Below are 8,816 nucleotides of genomic sequence, written 5' to 3' on the forward strand. Positions count from 1 at the left end.
ATGTGTATAAGAGACAGGGGTGGGGGGGAGGGGGTTCTAAACCATATGAAGTCATAGTAACTAGGAGACCAAGGATCCATCATAGGGAAGAGGTAAAAATTCCGTGAATGATGATGGGGATCATGAGACAAAAATCCCCAGGAATCAATTCTGCATCAGTCTAGGGCCTAAAGTAGAAAAGAAATCTCTCTCTCTCTCTGTCTCTCTCTCTCTCTCCTCACACATGCTAGGCAAGCGCTCTACCACTGAGCTACAGCCCCACCCCAGAAACTCTGTCTCTTGATGTCAGCACATATGGGATTTTAGTTGTGCCTGCCCTCTTCATCAAGCTTCTTGGGTCACACGTCTTATTTCCATCTGAAGTCTCTCCCTAGGAGTGTGCATTTTACTATACAAGTAACATAAAGGTAAGTGTGTGTTACTTTAGTGACTATTTTAGGCATGTGTTTGCCCCTTACCACCTGAAGCTGTTCCTTATCATCCAGGAAAGTCTTCAGTATTCTTATTTTCAGAACTGGACACACTCTGTCTGCTTTGTCTGGTTGTCGCCGACATTTCTCCTGACCACATAGTCTCAGAAGGCTGAGCTGCCTTCCCAGCCTCCCACCCACCTCCTGGGGTGCTGTCTTTGCTCTCCGTAGCCTTGAAGAATGATTCACTTTTTAACTCCTGATTTTCTGGTGTGGCTGTTAACCCCACAAGGCTGAGAGTTAGCCTGGCTGTCTTCTTTTCCTGAGAGGCGTTCATCTCTTAGGCCTAAGGTGTCCTGTTTTTCAAGGGGGGAATGATATCTAACTATGTCAGTAGGTGGATGTTAGGAGGATAAAGGGAAGAGAAGCATGTGGTAGTGGGGGTCATAAGAGAGCAAAATGATCTTTCTTAGTAGATGGTTAATAATTCAGAATAGCTGAGTAATTATGTTTATAAATGCAGCATTAACTATTAAATATTAAAAGAAACAACTAAAAGAGTTGAAAGAAATTACCTTGAGGGAGTAGATATTCTGAGTAGAGAGGAAATACAGGGAACTGATCTTCATCTTTAAAAGCTTTATTAAGCCTTTTGACTTGTTTGGGTTTTGAGGTACTGGTGGTTGAACCAAGGGTCTAGTGCATGTTAGGCAAGGGTTCAACCACTGACTGAGCTATAACCTCAGTCACAAACAATTTGCCTTGGGGGAAGATACTGACAGTTGAAGCCAAGAGTGCTATACTTCTGGGCTACATTTATGTCAACAGCTTCCCCACCTCATCCCACCCCCCACCTTTTGTTTCTTTTTTTTGAGGCAGCATCTCACTAAATTGCCCAGGCTGCACTTGAACTTGTGATCCTCCTGCCTCAGCCTCCAGAGTTACTGGGATTACAGATGTACACAACCAGGCCCAGCCTATTGAACTTTTTAACATGCACATGTGAGTGTGTACAGCGTACTTTTTTTTTTTTTGGTGCTGGGATTGAACTCAGGGCCTTGTACATGCAAGGCAAGCACTCTACCAACGGAACTATATCCCCAGCCCCTGTATTTTGAATATTTAGTACTAAATAAATATGTTACTTATATATATATTTTTAAAAAATATTTATTTTTTAGGTGTAGATGGACACAACATAATGCCTTTATTTATTTATTTTTTTATGTGGTGCTGAGGATCGAACCCCGGTCCCGCCCATACTAGGCGAGGGCTTTACTGCTGAGCCACAATCCCAGCCCCTACTTATATTAATAATATATAATATATATATTATTTATTTAGTGGCGTTAGACTGCTAGAAAAATGTGAAAGACATTCTACCATAATTTTTGGCTTTTGTTGTATATGTTGCTACCAAAGGTCAACTACTTAGTTTTGATTCCTACCTATTCCCAAGCTGAATATTAAGTCTCTGAGTTTTGCTGATTCAATCTACTGTCTAACAGATATACAATATCTCTCTTGTTCATAAGTTTTATTATAAAATGACATCACCACATGTAGAGGTGGGATTTTAGTTGTGCTTGCATTCTTCTTCAACACTATACACTATAATAAAATATATATTACTCATAGTCAGATGCAGTCAAGCATGCATAATCCCAGCTGCTTGGGAGGCTAAGGCAGAAAGATTGTGAGTTCAAAGCCAGCCTCAGCATTTAAATGAGGCCCTAAGCCACTTGTGAGACCTTGTCTCTAAATATTAAAAAGGGCTAGGATGTAGCTCAATGGTTAAGTGCTCCTGGGTTCAATCCCCATTATGAAATAAATAAATAAATAAATAACTCACATAACATATATAAAAGTACACATATCCAATATATCATATGTATGATAAAACATACCTATAGAATCTATTCCACCATAATATATCATTTTTATTAGAATTTGACTTTGAGTAGCTAACTGTTCCATAAGGGTCTAGTTCCCTAAATAGATTTTAAACTAACTAAATAAATAATAAAGTTGGAGTTTTTCTTTTCATGTGCCTGACAACAGTATTCAATATCAAAACTTAAGCTTCTGACCTTGCTGTAGGGGACAGACAAGACAGAGCACCGAAGATAGCAGGAAACAGTTTTATTTGGCTGCAGCCAGGCTCAGAGGGCACAGCTTTCACTGTGATCAATTAATCCCTTGAACACAGAGTTAGGTAGTTTCAGAACTTTATACTCAGCATGGAAGGGGAGGGGCTCAGAAGTTCCCAGGCACCAGAAGTTCTCAAAAAGTAGCTTTTTCTTTCACTGTTCTGGGCAAGTTAACCCTTCAAGGACCACACCTCAGAAGGGGAGAGCTTCTTCTTCTCTTTCTTTCCTCCCCCTACCAGCTGTTACCATGGGTCTCAATTGGTAACTTCTCTTATCTTAGAAATGTAGACATCTCTGTGAAGCCCAGCTCACAGCCAGAGGCCTTGTTAAAGGATTTGTCTTTTTATTGACACATTTCACATTTGCAAACACACTTCTACAAACTTCTATACTGGATAAATTTTGGTGAAAAACTAGTAAAGGGGTGTTTAGCACCTGGAGTGCTGATTTCCCCCAGACCACTGGCCAAGTAAAATAGAGCAACAGGAAAACAGGAAGTTTACTTACATTGAACTCTTTTGTAGAGACTCTTTTGCTGATAGTCCTAAAATCAATCATGGTGAAGATTTCTGGAGGGGCTTAGTTAAGTTTTTCTGTGGAGGAGGGGGTGCCACTATAATTCCCCCCTTTAATGATGCACCCCATAATTTAATCCTTTACATTTAAAAGCATCGTTACCATCATTTTGGCTTAAAGCCTTATGTAAGGCCAAAAACCTTAGTTGTTGTTTTCCTTTCAACAACCTCCAAATGATCCATCATTACCAAAAGAAAAGTAAATGATCCGAGCAACAGCAAATGTTTAAACTTACAAATCATCCAGATTATCTATATCAGATGCATCAGATTTGATTAAAAAAATATAATTTGATTAAATATATACATAATTTGATTTATACATACACACACACAAAAAAACTAAATAAGACACTCTGTAGCTTCAACTTTGTGATTAAAATCTGGATGTTAATAAAATTTTCTATTGAAAAGAGAACAAAAACATTTAAAAAGAGAACAAACACAAGGCTTGTGGGGAGAGTGATAAATTTAAATCCTAATGAAACATTAAAATTCCCCAACAGCAGTGTCTGGAACAGCATGAGCTTATTTGCACAAGCTGTTTCAAGCCTTGAAGCTTAACAAATAAGCCTAAAATAAAAATATCTGAGTTTATGGAAATGAAAATAGAGCCTAATAAACTTAAGCTCAGGCCCTCTGTCAGTGGCCTGAAGGCCTAAAGTATAGCTATCTCATCTACTTCCCCGGGGGACTCTTCAACTCTGACTCATCTCTTCCACTTTCAGATAAGGTGTAAACAAGAGGCAGTAGCAGGAAGTTACTTACCTCTTTCTGCCACTCTAAGGCAAGAGAGCAATTTAGTGTGGTGGTTTCCAATCTTCTCACTGTGAGGATCCATGGAGAACATTTTGCTGCTTAATATTGGATGTTGCATTTCTTTTTTTCTTTAAAGACAGATCTTGAACTCCTAGACTCAAATGATCCTCCTTCTTCAGCCTACTGCTTCAGATGGGACTATGCTACCATGCCTGGCTTTGGCCAGACATTCTGAACTCTCTTGCCACACAAAGCATGCGCAATGTGTTCAGCATGTGCAGATGACCATCTGACATGTGACTCTAATACCTGTATGGCAGCACATCCTGACACAATCAGTATCATGTTCTTTGTGGAATAGTGGAAATAACCCTCAAGTGCCCTATCTTCATATCTGTTTCAATCTCCTTATTTTCTCTCTTTATTTATTCTGTCATGCTAGGAAACTAACTTAGGGTCTTGTTTATGCTGGGCAGATGCTCTACCACTCAGCTGCATCCCCATCCCTCAACTTCCTTATTTGAAAAATGAATAGACTGAGATGCAGTGAGGTTAAAATATAAAATAATTAATATACTGTTGATCTTTGAAAAACACAGATTTGAAATACACAGGTTCATTTATAATTTTTTTTTTTTTTGAGATTTGCAATAATTTGAAAAGCAGACAAACTGCACAACCCAGAAACATTGCAAAAACAATAGCTGGGTATGTCATGAATGCACACAATATATTATTATTATTTTATTTATTTTTTGGAGGGGGTACCAGGGATTGAACTCAGGGGCACTCAACCACTAAGCCACATTTCCAGCCCTTTTTTTGTATTTTATTTAGAGACAGGGTCTCACTGAGTTGCTTAGTGCCTCGCCATTGCTGAGGTTGGCTTCGAACTCGTGATCCTCCTGTCTCAGCCTCCTGAGTTGCTGGGATTACAGGCATGAGCCACTGCACCCAGCTCACACAATATATTATTTAATATGGTCTATATTAGTGTACATTAGCATTTACCTCCATAAAATGTGTATGTACCTATTATAAAGTTAAAATTTATCAAAACTTATGCATATAGACTGGTGCCACACACAATCAAGAGAAATGTCAACAAATGGAAAGATGCAGTGTTAAGTCATAACTGCAGAAAATTAGCTGTACTACATACTATACTACTGCAATAATTTCATAGCAACTTCCTGTTGCTATTGCGGTGAGATCAAGTATTGCAAGTGTCTGCTTAAAACACTGTGTGAAGCCAGGCACCGTGGCAAATGCCTATAATCCCAGCAGTCTGGCAGGCCAAAGTAAGAGGATCACAAGTTCCAGGCCAGCCTCAGCGATTTAAGGAGAACTTCATCAACTTAGTGAAACCCTGTCAGTGGTAAAAGGCCCTTAGGTTGAATTCCCAGTACCAAGAACAAATAAACACTGTGTGACTCTAACCATCTCCATGTGAGCAGTTCCTCTCTTTAGTAAATTGCCTATCAAGTAAAAAGTAATGTCTCGTGGTTTTCACATATCTGTCACTGAAATACATATATAAAGTATATGTTAATCAACTGTTTTTATTAATTTAAAAAATTTTTTTTAGTTGTCAATGAACCTTTATTTATTTATATGCAGTGCTGAGAATCAAACCCAGTGCCTGACACATGCTAGGCAAGTGCTCTGGCCACTGAACTCAACCCCAGCCCCTGTTAATCAATGCTTGTTGTAAGACTTCCAGTCAACAGCAGACTATTAGTAAAGTTAGGGTAGAGTCAAAAGTTTTGTGGATTTTTTCCTTCATGGAGGTGGGTGTGCTAACCCCTGAGTTGCTCAAGGGTCAACTGTAGTTAAATGATGAAATAATTAGTGGAAAATATACTGAGCTATGAATTAGAAGTCTGTAATAATACTTAACTTTGTGATTTTAAAACTACTCATTTTGATTAATTGTTGATTTTTGCCCCCCCATACATGTATTAATCTTCTAATTAAAAAAAATATTATTTTACAAAGCAATTAGGACACTGAAGTTGTATTCGCTTGTATTTCTTGGTGAAGTGCTATTTAGTATGTGCATTAACATGATCAACAATTCTTTTTCTTTTTTTTTTTTTTGGTACCAGTGCACTCAACCATGGAGCCACATCCCCAACCCTTCTTATATTTTATTTTGAGACAGGTTCGCTGAGTTGTTTAGGGCTCACCCTTACAAGTCACTGGGATTACAGGTGTGCGCCATCATGCCTGACCATGATCAGATATTCTAACTTCATATACAGTTCCTTCCTTATTCTCCTTCCCTTTCCCTTTTTCTACTTAATTATCAGGATAAGATTACCATGTTTATCACCATGACCTGCATTAACATTTCTGAACATATAATCACTTTTTAAAATTTGTTCAGGAAAACAGATAATTAACACATTGCAATTGAACTGAATTCCTACTATAAACTATAAATGCAACTTATTGGCTCCTAGAAAAATGTTGACATTGATGATAGACTGGTTATCTCCAATAATAGAAAAACATAATTTTCCTAAAATAGATTAATTCCTATTAGAGACCTGTTACATAATTTGGTAATATAGCACTCTGACTTTATCACATATTGGAGAAAATTTGTGTTTTCTTTGAATATTTGGTGCAGATTTCATCTTGGAATATAAAGTTGCCAAGGAGAAAGAAAACCCTGTTCAAACCTGTTTGGGTGTCCTTAAGATTAAATAAATGATTTCTCTTTACTCTTTGTCAGATTAAGATTACTTATTGCTTTGGTCTGACAATCACATTAATGTAGAAAAGGCTTTGTTAAGCATTGAATTTTTTTTTTTTTAAGAGAGAGAGAGGTGGGGGGAGAGAGAGAGAATTTTAATATTTATTTTTTATTTTTTGCCGGACACAACATCTTTGTTTGTATGTGATGCTGAGGATCGAACCTGGGCCGCACACATGCCAGGTGAGCGCCCTACCGCTTGAGCCACATCCCCAGCGCAATCATTGAATTTTGAGGACCTCAAAGAAAAGAGTTTAGGGACTTGCTAGTGTCAACATTACAACCTAAAAGGGTAATGTATTACTCATTAGGAAGCACAGAATGAGATCACCAAACCTGTTATAACATGTCCCTATTTCTGAATATAAACCCTCATCCATTTACTGGAGCTTAAAAGGAGTTGATGTGCACTAAAGAAAATAATGAAGTCTCATTGTCAGTACTAACAGTAGCTACTATTTATTGAGCAACTCTTCTGCTATACATCATACTAAGCTGTCGCAAGCCATCCATGGGCTGTGTGTGTGAGCTCTGCGCATTGTAGCTATGCTGATTGGGCTGTGCAATGCAAGAGCGCCTCTCCTCTGGCTCTGCCTGTGATCCCACACAGCACCTGAGATGTCAATCAATCTGCTGACAGCAAGACATCCGGAAGCAAGACTCCACCTTTGAAACCTTATCCTCTGCCTTATTTGGTGCCGAACACTCCATCAAATCTCCTTTGTGTGTCCCCCTCCCTATAAAAATAAAGAGATTCCAGGTACATTCTCTCTTTCCAATGCCTTTCATTGTGGAAACTGACCCTTGAGGTGGCAGAACCGTCCTACCCTCGACATGAAAACTACTTCTGTGTTGCGTGATTTATCACCGTTTTCTTAGCTTAATGTTGCAGCCAGCTCTTTTGAACCCAGCTCATCCCATCAGCTCAGGTCGCTGGCAATACTAAGCCCTTTTAAGATATTATCTAACTGCTATAATGTTCCCAAAGGCCCGTGTGTTAAAGACTTTCATCAGACTGTGGCACTATCACAAGGTGGTGGAACCTTTTGGAAGTGGAGCCTCATGGAGGGAATTAAGTTACTGGGGGTGTGGTATGTCCTTGAAAGTGATATTGGAACCCCAACCTCACCTCTGTTTTGTATTTTTTTTTCTTTCTTTCTTTTTTTTTTTTTTTTTTTTTTTTTTTGGTGGTGGTACTGGGGATTAAACCCATGGGCACTCTACTATTGAACTACATGCCCAGCCCTTTTTTATTTTTTGAGACAGGATTTCACAAATTTATCCAGGCTGTCCTTAAATTGCCCTTGATTTTCCTCTGCCTCAGCCTCCTGAGTCACTGGGATTATGGGCCTATGTTAACCACACCTTGCTTTCTAGCGTTTTGAAAAAAAAAAACCAAACTAGAAAATAAAAAATATTTGATTGTTCTGTTCCTGGTTTTTAACATGAGGTTTAGTTTCTTTTCCATTTTGTATCTAATAATGAAGGTATTTAAATCTGTAAATTTCTTCTAAGTAGTATTCTTTATATTCTATAGTTACCAGGTATAATAATTAGCAAACAAATCAAAGAAACAAAATAGAAAACAAAATAGAATTTCCAGAAATAAATCTCAATATATGAGAAAGATGGAAATTCATTTTAATGTGAAATGAAATTTTTAATAAATTGGTGCTGGCACAAATGATAATCTTGAAGAAAAAATTTTTTTGGTACAAGGGATTGAACCACGTCCCCAACCATTTCTTATATTTTGAGACAGGATCTCTCAAGTTGCTGAGGCTGGCTTTGAACTTGGGATCCTTCTGCCTAGCCTCCTAATCTGCTGGTATTACAGACGTGTGCCACCATTCATGGCCATTTGAAGAAATTCTTAAAAATTATAATTATCTTTTAGCATAGGCATAAATAAATTTCAATTTTATTACTTACATTTTTCTTCTAAGAAATGTAACTATATGTTCTATCCTGAGTCAAAAAGGAGCCTTTTAATCATGGAAAACTCAATGGATATATACAAATAAAAATTTTACTTTGGAAAATATAAAATGTACAGCAAAATAATAGATATTGAGTAAGTACATTGGTAATTCAGATGGCAATGTAATTTATATATACAGCCTAAATATTAATAAAAAGGAAAATAATCCAATAAAAAATT

The 8,816-nt window shown here is 37.7% G+C and overlaps 1 long non-coding RNA gene across 1 annotated transcript in view; it reads left to right on the top strand.

Annotated features, from left to right (window-relative positions):
- The first annotated feature begins 5,767 nt into the window (after positions 1 to 5,767).
- The window catches only part of LOC125617306, an 18,057-nt gene continuing 15,008 nt past the window's right edge, over positions 5,768 to 8,816 (top strand). The window contains exon 1 of the long non-coding RNA XR_007348288.1: positions 5,768 to 5,779. This is a non-coding gene — a long non-coding RNA (uncharacterized LOC125617306). The remainder of the gene's footprint in view (positions 5,780 to 8,816) is intronic.

This window comes from Marmota marmota, unplaced genomic scaffold, assembly GCF_001458135.2.
Source record: "Marmota marmota marmota unplaced genomic scaffold, marMar, whole genome shotgun sequence".
NCBI classification, from domain to species: domain Eukaryota; kingdom Metazoa; phylum Chordata; class Mammalia; order Rodentia; family Sciuridae; genus Marmota; species Marmota marmota.